Source organism: Anas acuta, chromosome 3 (genome assembly GCF_963932015.1).
Source record: "Anas acuta chromosome 3, bAnaAcu1.1, whole genome shotgun sequence".
NCBI lineage: Eukaryota > Metazoa > Chordata > Aves > Anseriformes > Anatidae > Anas > Anas acuta.
Genome location: NC_088981.1, coordinates 24,653,593 through 24,675,331, shown reverse-complemented (window position 1 = coordinate 24,675,331; position 21,739 = coordinate 24,653,593). Strand labels below are relative to the sequence as shown.

Here is a 21,739-nt window from a genome sequence, read left to right as displayed (position 1 = left end):
CAAGGGTCTGGTCAGCATCAGATGTGCACATGTGCAACATCCATTTAAATCCACAGCAAACACGTGTGCACGTTTTGTGTGGTGACAGAGCCCCCAGCCCACACAAAAATGCATTTTAAACAGGCTTGGAGGATTCGTGTTGTCATTAAATTTCAAGGAACAAGGCCCACTCCCTCACTCCTGTGCCCAGGAGACCTGGGGATGTGCAAGCGCGAGGGCCCAGACCCGCGGCTGCCTCCACGGGACGGAGAAACGCGACCCCGGCACTTTCTCGCTCGGCGCAGACTTCCTGCTGCAGCCCTCCCCTCCCTCCCGGCTCCTGCACCGAGGCAAAGGAAATGTGCTTAGCCCTTACTTTCTCACACATGTTTCAGATGTGCAGGGGTGTGATTGTAAACAATGTCATCAGCCGTGCCAGAGCTGTCTGCTCCTACCGCGCTCTGTTCCCAGCACCCCAGGGGTTCCAGTAATAGGGCGTAAAGCAAACAAAGCAAAACAGTAATCTGCTGTTCCAATTGCATTTTTGTTTTTAGAAAATGTTAATGATAGGTTATGTGATTACCCTAGGTTTGGCTCCACTTACTCTTTATTAAGCACATCTGGTATTTAGTAACAGTGTAAGTAGCAGGAGTTTTTCTGGCGCACAAATAAGATTATCCAACGTTGCCATGCAGCATGGAAACTCCTCAGGGAAGCCAGCGAGCTGTGCGGAGATACAAGACTTTCTTGTCGGCCGGGCAGCCGGCCAGAATAGCTAAAAAATGTGGATTGGCACGGAGCTGTTGCCACGCAAACACTTCTGGAAATTTCTGTGTTGGGGCCTGCCAAATCCTTTATATGTAACATGAGTTTCTGTCTTCCTCAGCAGCCCATCCTGAGCCTGAGCTCTCCTGTGCACTTTAAAAAGGAAAAAGAACAATCCAGCGCAATCCTCCGGTCCTGTTTCCAGAGCGCCACTGCCAAGCTAACAATTTCACTGAATTAGGGGGAATTTCCTCAAACATTTGCTCGAGCTACATTAAGTGTAACATGTGGGAGACAACTGTGTTTCCTGGAGAAGAAAGGAAAGCTGTCTCACTTGGTGGAGACTGCCTAACGTCTAGCAGGAGAAAAACAACCAGCCATGACAAGAAAATGTTTTTTAAAACTTGGCACAGGAACAGGGTTTTATTTATTTTGAACGCCTTTTCCAGTCTGGCCAACATAGCGTGTGGAGGGAGGGAAGCCGGTGTTTCAGCTAGGGCCCGCGGTGCGGAGTCAGGAGGTCTGGGCTCTATTTCTGGCTCTGCCGGCCTTCCTGTGAGGCTCAGGTGAAGCCCTCGGAGGTGAGTCCCTCGGTGCCTGAGCTCCTCCGCAGGTTTAATGAAGGCAGCGTTTGCCAATTTCATACATGTTTGTGTGCGCGTAGGCTCCGTGTCCAAAATTACTAATCCTTTAGCTTTCTTAGGGAAAGGACGGGGAAGGATATGGAGCAGAAACGCAAACGTTCATCTGCTGCTCCACTGTGCTTGGCTCCTGCCAAGGCGCTGGCCTTGGGAGCTTTAAACTTGGTTGCTCGGCATCTGGGGATCTTTGTGGGTGTTCCTCACAAACCCCGGTCAGCTTTGGCTATCCCACCCTAACAATGGGACACGTATTTATACCACAGCCTTGTTGACTTAGTGATGGCGCCCCTGGGAAGGAGTTAGCCCAGCTAGTTTGTAGATTTTTTTTTCTTTCTTTCTTTTTTTTCTGTGAAGAGAGCATTCAGCATGGAAGCTGGCCATGAGCAGAGGGGTTTTAGCACAGCAACTTAAAAGCACACTGTGCACAATTTTGGCACAGCCAGTGATCAGCACCAGCACTTGGTCTCTGTGTGGCTCTCCTGTTGTTGGGTCAGCTCTCAGCACGGTGGGGAAGTCCCTGGGTGAAGCCCATGAAAAGAGTACAAAAACAGCCCACCAGGCACTGGCTGGTGGCTCAGCTGTCCTCAGCGGTGAACTTCTGATGCAACTTCCAGCCACAGGAAAGAGCATCTCATCCAAAGGGCTGACTCACCTCCAAGCTGCATACCAGCATAACTGGAAGAGGGGATCTGGCTCTACTGCTGCATGCCTGTGACCAGAGCAACCATTCCCTCCTCCAGGATGGGCAAGGGCAGGGGCAACCAGCAGCACATCGTCTGTGCGGCACCGACAGCGCTCTTTGGGAAAGCAGGAGAGGATTAACAACAGTGACAAAACAGCCATAGCTGTCTAAAGGAGAAACTGATAAACTGGGGGTTTTCCTGTCTGCTGACCCACCCTTTGATAAGCACAACTAATAACCTCCCTGTGAGTTAGCAGAGATTCTTTTCAGTCTTGTCTCTTGTCCGTAAGCATCCCTCCCATGGCTGTGGCTCCTGTGGCTGTAGTGACATCCGTAGCTGTGAGGGATATCTTGCCAGGTCACTAATGAGTAAGGACAGAGAAGGTTTGCAGAACAGTGAGGTGAAAGGGGATGAGAATAATCCACAGTGTGCGTAAGGGAAGGATTGCAAAAATCAGGAGGAGGAAGATGCAAGACTTGGAGGGAGAGAAGTGAATTTCCTCAGGGAGGCAAAGACTAAAGAAAAGAAAACACCAGGCAGGGAGAACTGGGTTGGAAAGAAGAGCAAGAGAGAACTGAGAAGCTGGAGCAAAGAAATTGAGGAGGATGGTGGCCAGGAATGAATGGGAATGGCCAAGGAGAAAAGAGAGAAGTAGGTAAAACCACTGTGAATAGAAAAGAAGCGTGATAATGAGCAGGAGAAGAGAAGTCTTTTGAGAAGAGGGAATGTGAACCAAGAGAGGAAAGAATGATATGAAGATTAAAAAAAAAAAAAAGAAAAAGAAAAAAGAAAAAAAGAGAGGTGGAAAGAGGACAAATAAGAGAGAGACATGGGAGAAAGCAGGTGAAACAAAGAGACTAATGCTTCTCTTAAGCTAATGAAGTTTCTTCTTTATGGTTCAATATTGTGTTGCAATGTCCCAAGAGGCATTTTGTTTCTGTGGCTCTTTTGACCACTTCTGGCTGATTATTCCGGGTTCTAAGACAAAGTAGTTATAAGAAAAGGAAGAGAAAATAGCCTAAAAATCACCAGAATGTGTCACAAGGCTTTGTCTGAAGGACTGCTCCCTTCAGAGAGAATTGTTTCTAGAAAATAGCTCAGATGCTGACACCCCCCGTGTGCATGTGGCTGGCCTCGATGTTGCCCGGGCAGGCTTTTGGGGCTCCAAGATTTCTGAGCCCTCCCACCCACTTCGCTTTAAATGACTCTGTTCTGCTTGGGAGGGATGATGAGGAAGGGAGGATCCCAGCAGAGTCCTCTTGCCAGAATGCCTCAGAATCCCAAAGCTGGCTCTGATCCTGCAAGACTTGACCAATATTTGTTGAAAGTGGAGCAACTCACAGCTGAGGGTGGCTTGGCTCCACACACCGCTCAATGGGAAGTCAGAAAAGCAGGAGTGGGCAGTGATTTCTGTTCTCATCTGACCCTTCTTTTCGTTCCATGCTTTGCTTATATTAATTTGGTGTCTTTCATTTACTTACTGAAGTGAGACATAAACATTTTAAATTCAGGAGTTAGATGGGCCTGGCAATCGCTGCATCACTAAGAAACCTGAAGCCCTGGAGTAAACATCAAAAGAGAGCCTTTTCTCTGGAATTATATAATCCCCGCGATGCATATGGGAATTGAATAATTTCTTACAGTGAAGGGGCAGGGCAGTTTGGTTAATATAAGCGAGGCATGTAACTGCACTGCACGTCTTAAACGGCGGTTCCATGGAACAGCAAATCTGGCATAAAGTGCCCCGTGCTGGACCAGAACATCGCAGCTACGCGCTGCCAAGCACTGAGCTAGCAGAAACTTACAGCACTGGTTCAAATATGTTTGACAAATTCTGGCAGACATCATACCGAATCAGGTAACGGCTGTCCTCCAGTCAGCACAAAACTGGCATAAATACCACATTGTGTGCTCTGGCTAATTCAACAGAAACATAATTGTGTGCTTAGGCCAGATCTGGATCCAGTACGCACAAGGAGGGGCTCCTGCAGTGCCAAAATCTCCTATTAATGAAGTTGGAAGCAGAGCCATATGCATTAGCTGCATGCTCTGAATTCTTAGGAGTGGCAGCAGTTCATGGCAGGGGGCTTTTTCAGAACAATCATAAAAGGCCATATTTTTTTTTCCTGGGGTGACAAAATCATTTCCTTTGTTTCCAATAATCTTAGCATTTGCAAATAGTGGACCAGTCCTTTTGTTTGCTGCACTCGTTTATTGCAGTTTGTACTCCCAGCACAGCCAGCATTAGAATGACCAGTTCCTCTGCTCTCCATCACTGTCATGTTGTCAGACGCAGTTATGCTGCTCTGTTTAAAGATGCTGACCAAGCACCGTGTTGACTGCATTGCCGTGAAAGTAGTTTGCCATACATGAATTGTCACTTAAAATCAAAGATTTTTCTCATTAAAGATAGAAGGAAGAAACTTGGTGGATCAAAACACTCCCCTTGTTTTGTCTTAATGTACATATCCCAGTGATGAGCCAGAATGGCCCTTGGTATTTTCTTGTTAAAGTTTCATGACCAAATTGAAGAAAAGCTTGGAATGATTTCTCTACCTCTGGGGAAAATCATAGACTCTCAACATTATGCTTAACCATCCCTGCTAGAGATGATTTATTCCTGGAGCTCATAAAGCATTCTTGAAAGAGTAAAATTTTTGCCTTGTGACTGCAGCATATTGCAGCAAGTGTCGGGCACTTTCAAAACAATTTCCTGAGAGGATGTGAAAGGTAGATTGAGATCCAAGGGGACACATTTTTCTCCTTTCCCTCATGCTCCCAACTCTCCTTCCCTGTTGTGTAGGAAATGCAGTGCAGAACAGAAATCTCAGTAGACTTAGAGGAATACTTTTCTTCATTTTAAAAAGGAAAGCAAGTCTCAAAAATTGAAGCTAAACCCAAGTAACTGTAATACCACTTGGCACTTACATGCAGGTTTTCATCTTCTAGCCACTTTACATTAAGTAATGAATCCTCAGGACTCCCCTGTGGAGTAGGTGGCTGAGTATTATTAGCCCCCTTCTGCAAATGGAAAACTGAGGTGGAGATGTTAAGTACCTTGCCTAAAGCCACCGAGGGATTCTGTTGTAGAGACAGGATCAGAGGTTAGGCGTTTTTGTGCTTTCAATTCCCATATCTATTGTGTCACTTAAGTACAGAGCCATAATTGAATATCATAATGACCCAGGGGTGGAGCGATTCCAGCTGGTCAGATCTGTGCACGGCTCCTCTGATGGCCAGAGACTCAGCCGTACATTTGCATGGAGCAGAATGGAGCAAGCAGACCTAGTATGCAGCATGAAGAAGTGTCATTTTCTTTGGCTTCCCCAAGCATGCCATTGAATAATGAGCTAACTCTGCATCAAGCTTAATTTAATCATTTACCTTAACTCTAATCAAGCTTAATACCTTGGCTTAATTTCAAGGTACAAGGCTAAATATTTTCCTCACTGGGTGTTTTCACAGTAAGAAATACACCTTTAGATGGAGATGCCACTGGTAAGACCAAGACTAGTGTGCCTTTACTTTTGCATGGAGCAAAAGTTGTTGTAGTGGAGCATACAACTCCCCTTCTGGCTAATTCACTCTTGAGCAGGAGTGTGAGACCAAACTCAGACCCAGTGCTTTGGGCTAAAGCAGATTCTTCACTAGCTTTACAGATAGGATTTGTGTGCTTTGTGGTCCTCACGTTATACATTCAGAGGAGCCTGGGTGTCCATCCAGCAGAGCATGTGGGCAGAAAAAAAAAGAGCACAACATGAAAATCAGAGAGGTAAACTATTACCAATTGACACACAGTTGCTATTATGAATAAAAGGAAACGCGTTCCCGTAAACTCACAAAAGAGTGCTCCCATTTAAGTGTTCTTCAGAGAAAGAAGGGCTTGTTTTTCCTTTGCTAAATGCCTATTTCCATGAGCTGCATTTCCTGCATGTTTTTGAACTGTGTTGCTGTCACATCAAGATGTCATCCGACATTAAAGCATAAGAGCAGGCTTGTATCTCTCACAAGCTGCCAATGTATATTTATGTGGCACAGGATGATACATCCAAAAGGGGAGGTCTGTATAATGCTTTTGGTTGCTGATGTTTTCTTTCCGACCCTTGCATTAATATGGAACCAGCACAAACGCATTCAACTACTCACCGACTGCAGCTCTGCACGTAGCACACATATTATTCCAGTTGGGAAGAGGAGTTTATTTTGCACCTGATGGGGCCTTCATTTTGGAACGGAATCAGAGGGTTTGGAACTAGAGACCAATCCACACCCCAGGCTTATTTTGTTTATGCACAGGAAAAATGTGGAAATCCCCAGCTGCTGCATGAAGTGGTCTGGGTACGGATGATTCTTACATCGACAACACAGGACTATGTTTGCTCAGAGAAAGCGGAGCTGACATCTCACTCCTGTGAATTTTGTCTAAAGATTTTGCCCTGAAAACCACCTAGTTTTACAAATTGGTCACTAGAGATTATGAACATCAGCCATGCATGAACATTTAAAAAAAAGACACTATGATGATCTTTTTGGAGTTCTTTGAGTAACTCCAGGAGCAGGCCAGTGAAGTGGGATGATTTGAGTAAAAAAGATTATGTGATAACACAATCTGAGTCACATTAATTGGATTGTCAGAGGTTACTGGACCACACCAGGAGGGCAATGAACCTTGTAGGGCACTGACACTAACTGGTATTTATCTTTTACTTTAAAATTTAATAATACAACTTCACCTAGACCAGAGTATTAACCTGTCTGGAGTCTTCTTGCTTGGGCTATGTGTTGTCTGGACAGAAGACTTTACCACTCAACTGTGCCAGGCCCTGAGGAATCCAGCCAAGATGCATGCAGCTCTGGAATAGGCCCTTTTGGCCAGGGTCTTAATGCATGATCCTCTGGTGATCACCTCGCTTGATCAGAGCACAGATCATTTAGTGCAAAGGAGGTTCCCTGCATTGTATTGACGGTGATCGTATTTTTGTTAAACATGAATGTTTCCAACTGTGCAAAGTGTTTATAAAGCACACAACACATGTCTGACTGAGTAAAATATGTTTTTAATATAATGTAGTATAAGCATGTGGAAAAAATAATAGAGACTGCTCTCCATTCAGAATTCAAGCACAACAAACTGTAATTACATCAGCATTTTTAGAATGTGTTTGTTCTTAAGCATTTCATTAAATATTAAGGAAATATAAACACATATGTTAAAAATTGTGCGACGTCCTATGGATCGCATAGGAAGGACTGGATTTTCCTTTCACGTTGACGTTGTGTCATAATTCCAGGAGGTCATCGCTGACTGCCACCGAGGAGGACTGGGCCTGCAGTTCCCTGTGCATGAACTGCAAAGGGAAGGCATGTCTGGAGCACAGCCATGTGTATTTTGTATGAAAATGTGTATTCTCTTAAGCTATGTGTCTTTCTTACTTATTCTGAAGTAAGCAAAACCAGCTGAGCCCTTTGTTTAAGAACAGCTCTTAAGAATGGCTCTTTGGTCATCAAGCATTTCACCTTTTCACAAGTCAGAGGAAGGGTAGCAGAATTGTATTAACGTTCTCAGCTGGCCTGATTTGTGGGGCCATTATAACAAGGCCATCCATTCAAACCAAGCGTATTCTTCTTGAAAACTAAAGGCAATTGTTTGGTCATTAAAAGAATTGCACTGCAGTGGAAACCACTATTTTTTTTGTTAGCACCGAAGAACAGAAATTCCCAAAGGCAAGGGGTTGGTTCGGGCATGCTGCTCACGGGCTCCACCAGAAATGCTGTCGAAACAGCACGTAACGGAGGAACTATGGGATGGTTGAGGCCGGAGATCATCTGCCAAGGCATTGTAATGCCTCTGTTTTCCTTATCCACTGAAACCCCACCACAGCTGGCCTGCAGGCAAGGCCTACTACTGGCTGATGGGGTCTCCCCTGAAAAGGTGAGGCCTGAACTTCTGGCTGTGTTTGGTTCAGCCCTGTGAGTCATATTTCTCACTGGGGAGAAGATCCCTGATGTTGGGCTGGGCAGCAGTGTGTGTCTGTTTTGGGGCACTGCAGCCCCCACATTGCTCCTGCATGCAGCCCAGCCTGCAGCCACTGCTACTCTGGCCAGGGCGCAGCTGGCAGGGAATAAATTGCAGAGGAGGAAGAGGGGGCCAGAAGCAGCATCATGCCATGGCAGCTCTTGGCAAAAAGGAGGCAGAAATGCAAGGAAATGCCTGGCAGATGTGTGAGGTTGTGTCTGGGTGCTGATGAGTGCCTCAGGGAGCCTCATGCCATGTGGCTGCTTGAGGGGTTGTGGGCTAATGTGGGTGGACACTGGTGTCCTCTGGTTTTGGTGCCACTGAAAAGTAGGAGCAGTCACTTAGTCAAATCAGCTCTGTCTGCTGTGGAAATGTTGCCTTGAGCAAGGCCTGGGAGTGTTGCCTTTTTCATCTCCATGTAAATGGATTTTCCTGTAAATACACAAAACACCAACCCAGCTCTCGGGTTGTTCTGTGTAGCTGACCCCCTCTGGAAAACCAGGATGATGAGGTTAATGTTCTTTTCACATCTGGCAGGGGTTAACCCAAAAGCTAATAGTACTGCAGCAGCTTTTACTTTGAAGCACCCTTCCCGAAACTACCTTTAAATTTTACCTGAAAAAAAAAAAAAAAGTAGGAATAGAAGGACGCAATGCATTGGCCTGCAAAGGTGCCCACAGCACTAGGTGTTTGACACAGGCTGGGATTCATCTACTTTGCTACCCACAAAGTTCATCTCAAGATTTTCTCAGGGACACAAACACACCTAGCAATGTTCACGGTTCTAATACCAGCATCCTGGGAAATGAAGTGGTGTGAGCTCACTGCTCACAGCCTGATGATCCAGGAAGCTGCACTATCAGCTAGTAGCAAGCCAGTGCTCTGAAGTGGTTTTAGGGTGCAGTTAAGGACTGGAAGGGCTTTCCATGGCATATGGTATAAAGTTGGGACTACAGTCACTGAAGGTTACTCAAGATTTCATCGTTCTTCTCCTATGAGCAAGCCAAATTACTACTCAGGTAATTACATGGTAATTCAGGATCCCTGGATTCCTCTCCTGGATACTCCCCTACTCATTTCTTGTCTCAGGGTGCTGGTGTTGGTGTCCGCTATGACGAATTGTCACTGACTCTGGGGCTGACGTGTTTTGACTGCTGAATGAAGCAGCTGTGACTCCTTCTCCCAGCCTCGGTGCTGAGTACCTGGACACTCCTGTCTACCCTGTGAGACCTCATTAGTCTCCATGGAGCCCTTTGCTATTCAAAGAAGTGCAAAATGTCATCATTAGTACATAAAGAAACATTTTATGCAGTACTACCTCTGATAGCACATTTTTTTTCCAGCCCTGTTTTGCTCATGCGTCACTCAGTAGAGGAACTGGAAGGCTCTTCTCCCCGTGGTGAACACCCAGCACTTGCAACGCGTGGCCCTCGCTTGGACTTGCCGTGGTTTGGGGCGTGCGTGGGTCCGTGAACAAGCCTGTGCACACCCGTGTACGCTCGCAAAATGCTCGGGGTGAGTTCCAGGTTAGCCATTAGATTTCCCCTGCTATTACTCTACTGTACATATTCCTGGTAGATTAGAGCAGATTTTTTTTATACGCTCTTCTATAAAAAGTGAGCTGTATTGATTGCAGCAGAGTGAGCTGCTGTGGTTGATATCCGAGCGCTAACCCAGATAGGGATTAGCATTACATCAGACATCAGGCGAGGGAACCTGGCGAGCTGCCAGCCTGTAAAAATGGAAGGCATTTGCGTCACTGTTCCCTTGGTAATGCTTCTTGGAGCCATGTCAGCTGTCCCCCGAGGTTGTTTCCTTAATATGTCAACAGACATTCCTGAATCTTTAATGCTGAATAGCTCTTTTTCCTCTTCCAAAAACACTTAGGTGACAGAGTAGCTAGTGTCTCCCGCTGCCTGGTGCATTAAAAAATTATATATCTCTGTAGACCAGGCTTAATACCTTTTGGGGGAGGGTTTACATTCGGATCTGGGAGAAGCAAAAAGCCCATCTGCAATATGATTGCTGTTTGTGTGTGCTGAGAAAGCGGCAGCCCTGCTTGAAACCCCTCCTTTTTTGCCTCTGAAGCATCCCACTGGAGCGAATGAAAGCGTCTGTGTTAGATTACTTGTTGGAATTTGCTAACATTTGGGGTAAACCATCTGACCTTGCTTTAGGAATTCAAGTTAAATACAATAACTTCAGGTTAATGCCTGAAAGCTCTAGGACTGTGTGTGCAGTGACCTCTAGCTTCCGGAAGCCATTTGTTAGTGCCAATTGTGAGAAATACTTGGAGGTTTTATCCAATGACATTTTCACCTTTCTGCTGCTCCATGCGGGCAGCTGCTATTTTCTGCTTGAAGAATTAAAATGCAGCTAACGTACAGTTTACCAAATTAGAACATGTGTCCTTTCAGCTGAAAGTAAACAACTCCTATCTCAAAGACCTTTTGTTCTTAGGTGACAACTTTAAGTTTGCCTTGCAGTTGCTGTAGTAATTAATCACAGAAGTGTAATTTAATAGTTCGGGAAGAGCAAGCGGAGAAGTCATTCTAAGAAATCACTTTGTGAGTAACTTAATTTTGGTCGAGGAGTGTTTGTGACGATTTATCACTGCCATACGCGTTTTGTGCAAGTCACTGATCATGCCGGTCAGATCAGAAGCGCTGCTGCTTAAAGCCCCATTCTGCCACGGGGGCAGCGAGCTCTGTTATTTTGCAGTCTTTCCCCAGTACTGAAGGACTTCCCGATTCTTTGCTTGAGGAATTTGACCCCGGTGGTGGAATTTGCCTCCTGCGTAGCGCCCCGCAGGGAGCTGTTTCCTCAGGCTGCAGAAGGTATCAGCATGCCTGACACGGTGGGGGGGGTGCGATGGGAGCCGTGGGGCAGGGGTCCGGGCAGAGGCAGGCAGGAGAGGGAGTCCTGAGCAACCTGAGCAGCAACCCAAATTAGCAGTGGGGTAAACTGACCAGGTCCTTCGGGCTGGGAGCCCAGCATTCGCGTACACCCATGTACGTACATTTGCGAGGGGGGCTGACGCTCCCGGCCGAGCCATGTGCCTGCTTGCGTGTAGGGTTGCCACCTGGCTGCTCTCCAGCTGGCAGGGCTGCCTTTACTCTGCACAGACAGGGGACTGGTGACTCAGATCAGCCTGCCTCTTCGTTATGTGGCAGAGCACGGGGCCCCCACGACCAAGCTGAGAAAAGAGGCAGGCAGCCCTGGGGGACAAACAGCTTTGCCCTTTGGTGTCCTGGGACGAATCATGGGGAACTGGCGTCCCCATGAGCCCAGTGATCCCTGAGCTCCGTGCAGCAGCAGGCATTGCTCGGCCTCTTGTCCACACCACAGCTCCCCCAGCCTCTGCTGGTCCTTGGCACCAGAGCCGGGCACCGCTGGGCATTTGTTCTACCCTTGTCCTTGTGCTACCTCTGGCGGGGGCACCGCTCCTCTGGGGAGGCTGGGAGAGGGCGGTGGAAAAAACGTGACTCACGGGGGTAATCCAAAACTGGGACGGGGTCATATGCTGGCGGCAGGTGGAGAGCGCTGACTTCCAAACCGAGGGGCATTTGGCTGGAGGTTAGCAGCCCTGGCAAGAGAGAGGAGCGAGGCCCCAGCCGAGCAGCTGGGCTTGATGCAGAGAACACAGATGCCGGAGACAGGACTTGCCCCAGCTGGAGCTGCTTTTTCCTCTTGGCTGCTGCAGGGGCCAGCGCGGGAGGAGAGGCTGCAGGGCTTTGCTTGCCTTGCTGGGGAGATTGCCTCTGTGCTGGAGGTCTCCTGCAGGAGAGGAAGCCCCCGCAGCAGGGCCAGAGACGTGGGGAGGGCAAGGAGAAGTGCAATGGCTCCTTCTGTGAGGCACAGCTTGTAGCTCCCTCCTCCCAGGATTGCTGCCTTCCTTCCCTTCATCTGCTGCAAACCCTGGGTTTCTCACCAGCAAGACGATCCCTGGATCTTCCTTCAAAGCCCCGGCCCTTCCCTATTGTCAGCCCTGTGGCTCCTCTCTGTCTGCTGCTATCACACACTTCTATATTTAACACAAGCCTCCTGTCTTCTGCAGAGGGCATTTTCTGAGGTAAAGTTAAATACATGGCAAAACCTTCAGAAACAGAGCCTTGAAATCACAATTGCTCCATCCTCACTGCTCGTGTCATTATTCAAATAGATAGCTGAATGAAGGTCAGCTCTTGAATAGGTTTGAATTTTTATGGTGCTGTGAATGAACTGTCTCCTAGTCCCAGAAAGCTGCAAGTTGAGGTCTTTTGTACTGCAGAGAGCTAGGCTTTGAAAAATCCCAGTGATGTTTGAATTCCTGAAGCTTCTCTTACACAGGAGTACAGCCTGCAGTTACCGAGGAGCTACAGCTGTAGAAGGTGGGTGCCAGCTTGCTCCTGAGCTGTGCACAATCTATCAGCTTTCCAAGCCTGCTTCCTCCCCATCTCTAGGTGCAGTTCGACACCTGCTGCCCATGCTCCCAGAGAAGGTCACAGGAACCTTGCTGCTGACCCCAGTGAACACTGCCTCACAATGATGGCAGCAACCTGCAGAGCCCCATATAAGTTGCATTTTTATGTCCTCTTTCCATGTGTGGTCAGGATGACGAAGAAAGGCTTTAATTCTGACTGTCTGAAGCAAGCTGTCCTCAGAGGTTGTCACCGATTCGTCACATCATGTCCTTTCACCTGACCTAAGCATGCCAGCTTTTTTCAGGATGGTCTGAAACGGCTCACTGGAACTAGTAATTGGAGGGCTAGACAGTATCCCTGCTCCTATTTGTGTTGCAGCAATATTTCATTAAATTAGCACTGGATGCAACTCTGGCAAGCTAATGTACATCCATACCAATTTGCAAGGCTGTCTGCAGGTGCTCCCCTTGGGACTGGATTCCACAGTGACTTAGTGTTAGTCATTGTTTCCCCATGACTCTGTGCTTTTTAAGCCAAATGCTCAATATTCTGGGCAGGTGTCACAGAGTGCAACTTTCTGCTGCTGCAAGCAGAGAAAGTCAGACGCAGCCCAAGGAAATACTGAGTGAGGAAGGTGTGGCTTTCTGATGGTTAGCACAGGTCCTCAGGCTGAAATCTGGAAGGCGGCATTGCCTCAGTTTTGCCCATCTCCTTTTCTCACGGAACAGAAAGTGACTGCACAGGGGTAACTCATGTATCCAGAGACCCAGCACTGGGCATATTGCCTGCTGCTTTCAGAGCATAGTTTGAAACATGTCATCTCCAGGTGAGTCAACTCCTACATTGCACAGAGAGGGTGACAGCTGCTATGGTCATGTAGATCTGTGCCAGGCTTGAGCAGAAGGGCATTGTACATCCTTTTGTGATGCCGGAGTATTTAGAAACCCAAGCCTGTCTGCTCAGCCAAATGTTCACATTAAAAAATGTCTCGTCAGCTCGTAGTGTTTGTCCACACAAAGCCGAAGTTCTGCGTCCAGCTGTTTCTCCTAACAGAGGAAAGAAGTCTGGTTCACCTCAGCTGGTCAGCTCAGTCAAGAGTAAAGTGCAGGGGAAATTCCAGGAATAGCATGGAATTGGGTTAAAACGCTGTGTATAGAGACTTGTTTGACATCCCAGATGTTTTTAATTGCTTTTGTAAAAATAAAATGAACTTTTAATACTTCATCAGTGTTATAAAAATCCTTTCTGTTTGTTTTTAACCAAGACTTGTGTTTGTCCTGGATGTTTTATTGGTCTGTGCTAATAGATATCAACAGAGCTATGATTCCCTCCATCGGTCACTGAAATCCAGCTTGTCCTCCCGTGCCCTGACTTAGGAAATCTTCTGCTGGATACTTGGGCCAGAAAAAGGAGCAAGTGAATGTTCCCTTGCGTAGCTGCAGAATGTGGGCATAGTGAATGCTTGGAAGACCAAAGGGTAGACAGCCGTGCCTGATGGAAACACGAGCTATTTCTGGCTAGAACGTGCCTCATGTGAGAAGCGTATGCTGTATTTTTGGACGCCTCTGAGGGCAAGTGAGCACTCTTGAAGGTATGGATGGGAGCATGAGGCAGGGAGATTTCTGAAACTTAAGGACAACCACAAAGGATGTCTATGAAAATGCCTTGCTGGGTCAAGGAAAGAATGTCAGGGAGGTATCTCGAGGCCTGCTGTTAGTTGTGGGTAATGAGCGTATCACAAGCAAGGTAATGTTTCTAATTGATTTCACTGAACAACAACACTATGTGTTAAGTGTCACGTTCATGAGATGAGCTGATCCTCAATGAGATCTTTCAACAGAATGCCTGCAATAAATGTAAGTGGCGCATAGATGATGGTAAAAACAAAAGCAGATAAATAAGGACACCATGCAAGACAGGTAGAGCTGAATCAGGGCAAGATTTCAGGAGGACTCAGGCTGCCAGCAGCATTTTGTGGAGTGGATGGTAGAAGGCTGCAGTGGAACACTGCCAACAGGAGATCTGCCACTGCCACTTCCCTGCACATCAGGTGTCTGGTGCTGGGAATGCACAGGGAGTCAGCCTGACCAATATCTGCCTTCACAGACTTGCTGTTCACGAGTTCTCCGAATGAATGCTTCCTTTTACTTTTTTTTTTTTTTTCTTCATGTTTTGGGACAAAAATTAAAAGCTGCTGATAATTGATAATTCTTTTATTGAGGTCTTCCAGCAAAGAATGGTGTTCAGATATCCATGCTGGTTTTGAGTGTGTAGCAGATTTTGGGGTGGGAGCGTGAGTGAACAGCTGTCCTGATTTTAGGCTCTGGCATGGGTGAGTGACAGCAAGAGGCAAGGCAGTGACTGCCCATGTGGAGGATGTTACCTGAAGCTGTTTCCCAGGAGGTGGAGGGTAAGAGTCATCTGACCAAATGTAGACGTCTGTATCTGAGTATTCATCTCAGTTCCCTTTATAGTCAATGGAGAAAAATAAGCACTTCTAGTGTGTGATTCATCTGAGTCTAAAGGAGATGTACAAAGTAAATCAGATGATTCACACCCCAGACATGCCTAGTTCTCTCCATTGAACATGAAGGGCGACTGGCTCAGATGTAGATCTCTAAAGCAGGGTGAGACAAATCCCACTCAAAGCATCGGGTTTGAAATGTCAGCCCAGGAAAACATGCAGAAATAGTGTCCTCCCAGCTAGGCACTGTGGAGAGAGTACCTCAAGCACCTTTCCTACAGATTTTCTCTACACCTGCCTTTATGAGAAGCACGTGCATTGTGGAAGAGATGCCACAAGGTGTTTTTATTATTATTATTATTTTATTAGGAGATTGCAGCAAGTTGGTAATGTGGAGGGGAGAAGAGAAGGCCTGTGGGTCTAACCCACTCGGGAAGTTCGTTGCAGAGGTGGCGAGCACGGTCTGCAGGTCAAGATTCAGCTCTGAGGGATATGTTAAAGCTTGACGTTGCCATGCTTCATGTCTCCTGCTCCTCGCTGAGCAGGTCAGGGAGTATTAAACAACAGTCAGGCTAAAACAGCCTCCAGTCTTTTTCCATATTGATAGAGAGGTTTCATCTGGAAAGGGAGTTTAAATTCACCTTGATTTTGTAGATCTTCCCCCCGCAGCCACACCGGGCTGAGTGCTGGTGACACCGTGCTCCGTGCCGGTTTCTGTCCAGCCTCGTGGAGCTCTTAAGCCCTGACCGTGCTGAGTCAGTCGCTTCTTGGCTGCCCCGATAAATCCTCCTGTTGACAGTGGTAAGCTATTGCAGTAAGCACAACAGGAATAACTAGGCCTGAAGTCAAGTTAGAGCAGAGGCAGGCTTTAGAGCCATAAACAGCCTCCTCCATTTGTTTCTGCCCAGTAACATCCTACAGATACGTGCACTTCGGAGGGTGTTCTCCAAATGGGAATTTCCATCTGGCCACGGCACTTTCAAGCCGGGGCCCTGCTGGTGCTGGGTGGGGAAACCTGACAGCTCATGGGTTTCTCCTGCTGGATGGGTGCTGGTGTGGCTGCTCACCAGTGCTGGATGCAGGGCAGCATCCTGCCAAGGTGGTCCCGGCCCCAGGAGGGGTGTGCAGAGAGGAGGCAGGGTCAGTGCGGAGGTGTGGTGACACGGGGTGAGATGGATATGGGACAGCAATGTTGTAAGGGACTCTGATCTCTGTCACACAGTTGCTCTTGTTCCAAGGAGGGGTGAAGGGGCAGGATGTTTCCTGCAGTCAAGACATCAAATAATTAAAAGAGAAAAAAAAATAAAAAAAATAAAAAAAAAGCGGTGCATGGAAGCAAGACGCTCTGAGATGCACTTTTATGAGTCTTTGTAATATTACACTTCCAAGACTGCCAGACATCAGTGACGGGTCCCTCATTTGCTTCCAAATATGCTGACTGTCAGAGCAGGATGCCAGGCTCTGTGCTGGCTCAGACCAGAAAGGATGATTTTGGAGGTCTTGCGCAGTTTAACTCTGTAGCAAGTCTACTTAATTGTGTGCAGGCCTTTGCCAGTGTGTTTTATTGATTACTATATGAGGCCAGGGAGGCTGTGATGGGACCTTTATAAACAAATAAAAACAGAATGCTTGCGTTTCACATCGAGGCCTGATGCCTAACAGCTGAGGACCATACTAGAGACCTGCAGTGTGAAATGCTGTGGGGCTTCAGAGGTTAACATGGACTCTGAGCACAAGGCCAGCAGCGTGGTTGCACAAAGGATCAGAGCAGTGGCTCTTGCCTCAGCACCAAGTCCCCAAGAGGGCAAGAGCTGGAATACTGGAAAAACTGGACTGTTCCCTTCTTTCCCAATCTCTCCTGTGTAGCAATCGCAGTGAAAGATTGGCATGTGACTCTCTTAACTGCTGGCCTAAGCTACTGCACTAGTGCCCTGGGAAGGGGCTTCCAGGGGTTTTGCAAGGCCTGTACCTCTCCCCTGGATAGCCAGCAACTCTGTTGATCCACATGGCACATGGGACATGGGAGAAAAAGCCAAAACTGTGGTGCACATCTTCCATCTTGTGTGTGCCACGAGTGCTACAACACTTTCTGCTCCATTTGGACAATTTTTAGAGAAAATGGCCTCACGACTCTTCAGCGTTTAGGTGCTCCTGATCTCTACAAACACCTGCTGCCACTTTGTTGACTGTGTTCACCTTTAATTTCTTTCCCACCGATTAGGTGGGCCTGATAAGGTTGAGCGCAATGTCGCAGTGACAGGAGTTGCACAACCAGTGCAGTGCACGTGATTGACATAATGTGGTATGAGGGAACCCTCAAGGGTTTCCATTAGTCCAGATCAGGAAGTTCCTCCTCACCCCCTCACTCAGAATAAAATAAGAAACGAGGAAAGGAAAAAAATATAAATAAAAACCTCCCACATGCAAACCAAAGTATAAAGAGCAAGTCAGGTTCACAAAGTTTAGTCCTTGAAGAGAGGAGAAGAGAAAACACCGAAAAAAATACAGATTTATACTGATAAGCATATCTTAATATGGTTGTTTTGGTCTTCACAAAAAGAACAGAAAAGAAAAAAAAAGGAAAGAAGAGAGTACAATTGAGGTAATCTGTGGTATAGACTAATGCCAGGGGATTTCAACACTCTAAACACATGCTTTTTTAACCTTTCCCTCTTTATCCAGCATTTTCTTGGGCCTTTTTCTTCATAACAAAGCCATGGCACTTTCTGCTGCATTCCCCATGATAAAGGCATATGGATCTGGGAGAAATGAAGGGGAAGTGAAAGTAATGCAGGTAAATGAAATCATTGCCGAAGCCTGGGAGTGTGTGTGTGGGATAGTATTTTGTTACATAAAATCCGTGCTGGAGGAATGTGGCTTTTTTCCCCAGAAATGATTACCTCATGTGATCAAGGCTTGTGCAAATGGGGGTTGACTGTATATTTACTTAACTAAATGAACACCGAGATTAAATTTTGGAACATCTTGCTAACCCCTTGAGTAATGTTGACTTGTTCCCATTCCCTACCCTTTGGCTATTATCTGCTGTTTGGTGTCTCTTGTTTAATCTAGCTGGCTAATGGGTCATCTTTTAGTGTTACCTGACTCAGAAACATGGTTAAAAGCCTGCAGAGTGTGTCAATACAAGCAGAACAGAAAGGGGTGGCCAGCAGGACCGAACAGGAGGGACTGGTTACAGAGACATTCAAGTTCATCAGATAGCAAACTGTCCAGTTGCCTTCCAGCTCTCCTGTAAGGGGTGTTTTATTTGTTTATTTTGATTAATTTTTAAGCCGCACCCATAAAACCCCATTGCTTTGGTCAGAAGGCATTTGGTTAAAACTGCTGCTGGAGCAGGTACATGTTATTCATATGACTTTGGATGCATGACTAAGTATTTTCAGAAGTACTGCCTGACTGGAGGTGCCTCCATTTCTGAATGCTGTGTTTGAGCCACTTGGAAGCTGTTTCAGAAAAATTGTCCCCAGACTGATTCTTATAGCGTTTAGTAAGATGAGCAAACACACAGTTCTTTGCGATTGCGTTGTGAGCTTGCAAAACTGGGTCCTTAGTCTTGCTGTGTTCCTGATTTATTCCATCTGTAATGATATATTTGCCCTCTACTGATGGAAGTCAAGAAGTTTTAGTCAGGAATACTAAGAGTACTGGGAAACCCAACCAAAACTATCACTAAAGTGAAATGCATTGGCTGTCTTCAAATACCACTTTTATATACATACATACATATATATATATATATATATATTATTCTTTTCGCCAGTGAACAGCGTTAGAAAAGCCTGTCTGATTTTCAGCTGGAATTAAAATTCCATATGTGCTATATTAACTGGTTAATTGTGTCGTTCATTTTACAACCTTCCTCTGAATGGCCTGATTGAAATGAATGGATTTTAATCTCAGGGGGAACAAAAATAAAGGGAATTAAATGCTTAAAGGTTTGTTCTTTTTCAGCACATACATTTTGGAACATAGGTTACACATTTAAAACAAATGTAGAATGTCTTTCCTGCAATTATAAACTGTCCACTTTTGCAGTTTGACGGTCCCTACCAGGATGTGGTGGCTGTGTATGTGATTGGCAAGTAGTTCAGTAGGCAATTTGCTGTTTCACGAGAGCAAAGGAAGGCAGTGGGGCTAGAGGAGAGAAAAGTGCGAGGGAAAGTGTTCTAACTTACAGTCTTACTAGTTTGGCCATTAAAGTGTATTAGGTCATTCATTAAAGCTTATTCATGAAATTAATTATTCATTAAAGCACTTTGGGGGGGTGGGGGAGTGTGGAAAGAGCCGAGCAGCACCAGTCATTATTTACACTAGCAGTTTCATCATGGAGTGAGATTACGGGGCCAGATTCTCCTCTGCATTTCAGCAGTTGGGTTTCACTGACATCATGGAGCAGCTACCGATTTAGACTAATCTGTGGCAGAACAGAGTGCAGCCCATACTGCTTCTCTAAGAGGGTGCCTTGGGCAGTTTCTTTGCCATTTTATTGCTGGCTAGGTTTTGGGATGCTTTACAAATGGATAAAAAATTAAAGAACTATGACAAATGGATCTTCTCACAGCGTGAGGTTCGACTGAATCATTCCGTGACTCTGTGATTCCATTGAGATAGTTAGGAGGAGATGGATGTGAAAAGCATTCACATTAATAATTAGTAGCTCATTTTAAGGCTTTTTGTTTGTTTATTTATTTATTTATATTTCCTACTATCCTGTCATTTTTTTAAATAAACCGCTTTGATTTTCAGTCCTCACATAAAAGGTTCAGGGTGACAGCAGGGGACAGGGAGGGATCACACCAAAGCTCTTGTTCTGTTAATATGATATACAGCGTATGAGAGCACAGCAGTCAGTAATGGGAAAGGACTAGTAAATCACCGAGTTTGTGCCTTTGCTAAGAGAAGTGTGTTAGGTAATGATCATCCTTCTTCATAGCAGCACTTCCCAGCTGTGATTTCTAGTTGAAGCTCACGGATGGAGATGCACACATGCAGCTGGATGGGTGACTTGACACCTAGCAATTGATGCACACAACTGCCTGGGGGCTCTCTGCCTAGGGGCAGGTGGCATGCTCTTGGGATTTCAGGCAGAATCGCTAGAACTCATTTCCACCGGCATATCTTGTCTGACAAATCCTACGATATGATTGGGGTCCTTAGTGTAAGGCTGAGATGCAGAATATTCTTTTCTATATTAATGAACAAGTAGATCAGGAGGCAGCTTTTAAGGCTTTCTGTGTCTGTACCCTGACTCTGTAAGTGCTGCACTGTCAGTGGGGTGGGACTGGCTAGCAGCAAACTGTGGCACAGCTGCTCTGTGGGTCCTTGACCTTACCCATTCCCGATGTCAGCTGAAGGACTTGGCACTAAGATCTGGCAACAATCACATGGTGTTTGAGGATATGGGGAGGTACTGCTCCAAAACCCTACTAAACCAGGTGAATGACGTGAACCTGAGCTTTTGTTGGTTCTCTTCCTTTGCTTCCTTAAAAAGCTCCTACACTGGGACCTTGGACTCTCCTTGTTGTGCAGGGTGATGATGCAAGTCCCAGGGAAACAGCCATGTGGAAAATCTGCAGCTCATAGTCATGGGGCCAGGTCCTCTGATGACAGGGAGCGTGGAGTTAGTGGACTTATTCTAGCTGGCAAGCTGACCTATTGAATTTCCAGTTCCTTTTGTGGGAATAACTCAGAGCATGATTTGATCTGAATTTCTGGGGCAGGGCAAGCCAGGGAGATTTCAGGCTTCTAATTGGCATTAGAATGTCTTTAGAAATCCAGCCTCTGCCATTTTATCTTCTGATCATCTTTCAGGCTGCACAGCTGTCTCTTGCTTTGACTCCTGCACAAAACCCACAGTCTCAGTCTCTGCAGCCCTTCCCTGCCTGGTTCATTGTTTGGGGCCTGCCCTAAACAATGGTGCACCCCCAAGAAGAGCTGGCAATTTCCTTCTGGGGTGGGCTGCGTGAGCTCCAGGCGAGGAGCTAGCTCTGCTTGAAAGTAGGGGGGCTCCTGACCACTGTGCACTCCCAGGGGAGGAGGGAAGGGGAAAAGCAACCAGCATCAGCTCCCTGTTTCTCTGTCAGGTTCATATTTGGTTTGGACACTGAATGTGGTGGCAAAAGAGAATAAGTGTATGTCATGAGCAGTTATGAAGACTGAAAAAAAGAAAAAAAAAGAGACAACCCCACACTTTCCCTGAACACAGAGGTATGGAGAAGAACACCATGGGTTCACACCGCGTTTCTGTCCCAATGCTGCAGAAAATGAAAGAGGAAGCATCGACAATAGCTCTGTGAGCCATTCTTTTGAGTCACATGAGAAATCTAACACATTGCCATGGGGCTGGATAAACAGGAAGCCAAAATAAGCCCATTCACACTGCTAGCTGAACTTGGCAGTGGCTCCCATGTGCTTCTGCAGCATCTGGATGTATACCAACTGCAGACTGGAAGAACCCCATGCAAAATCCTAGAAATGTCTCAGAAGCATTTCCAGTCCTCAGAAAAAAAAATAATAAAAATGACACATTCAGGAGGTATCTGCCCCACAGTTGTGTAATCAAGAATCTGGAGAAACAATAGGTTGGTATGCTGCCAAACTGCACGGAAAATGGCTGACTCATGGGAGTAGGAGATCTTAAAACCTGAAGTAATTAGTGGTAGATTCGTAAGTGAGAAAAAAAGGGCAATGAGACTGCTGAAAGAAAAGCTGTCCTCATTGCTGGTAAACTACAGGTGTGTCTAACGCTGCTGCAAAGGCACCCAGCC

General features: G+C 46.4%; 1 long non-coding RNA gene across 1 annotated transcript; it reads left to right on the top strand.

Moving 5' to 3' along the window:
• The first annotated feature begins 542 nt into the window (after positions 1-542).
• On the top strand, positions 543-13,709 carry LOC137853631 (uncharacterized). Its single transcript, XR_011094607.1, has 2 exons — positions 543-1,325; positions 1,740-13,709. It is a non-coding gene; the product is annotated as an uncharacterized lncRNA (long non-coding RNA).
• Positions 13,710-21,739: the final 8,030 nt, after the last annotated feature.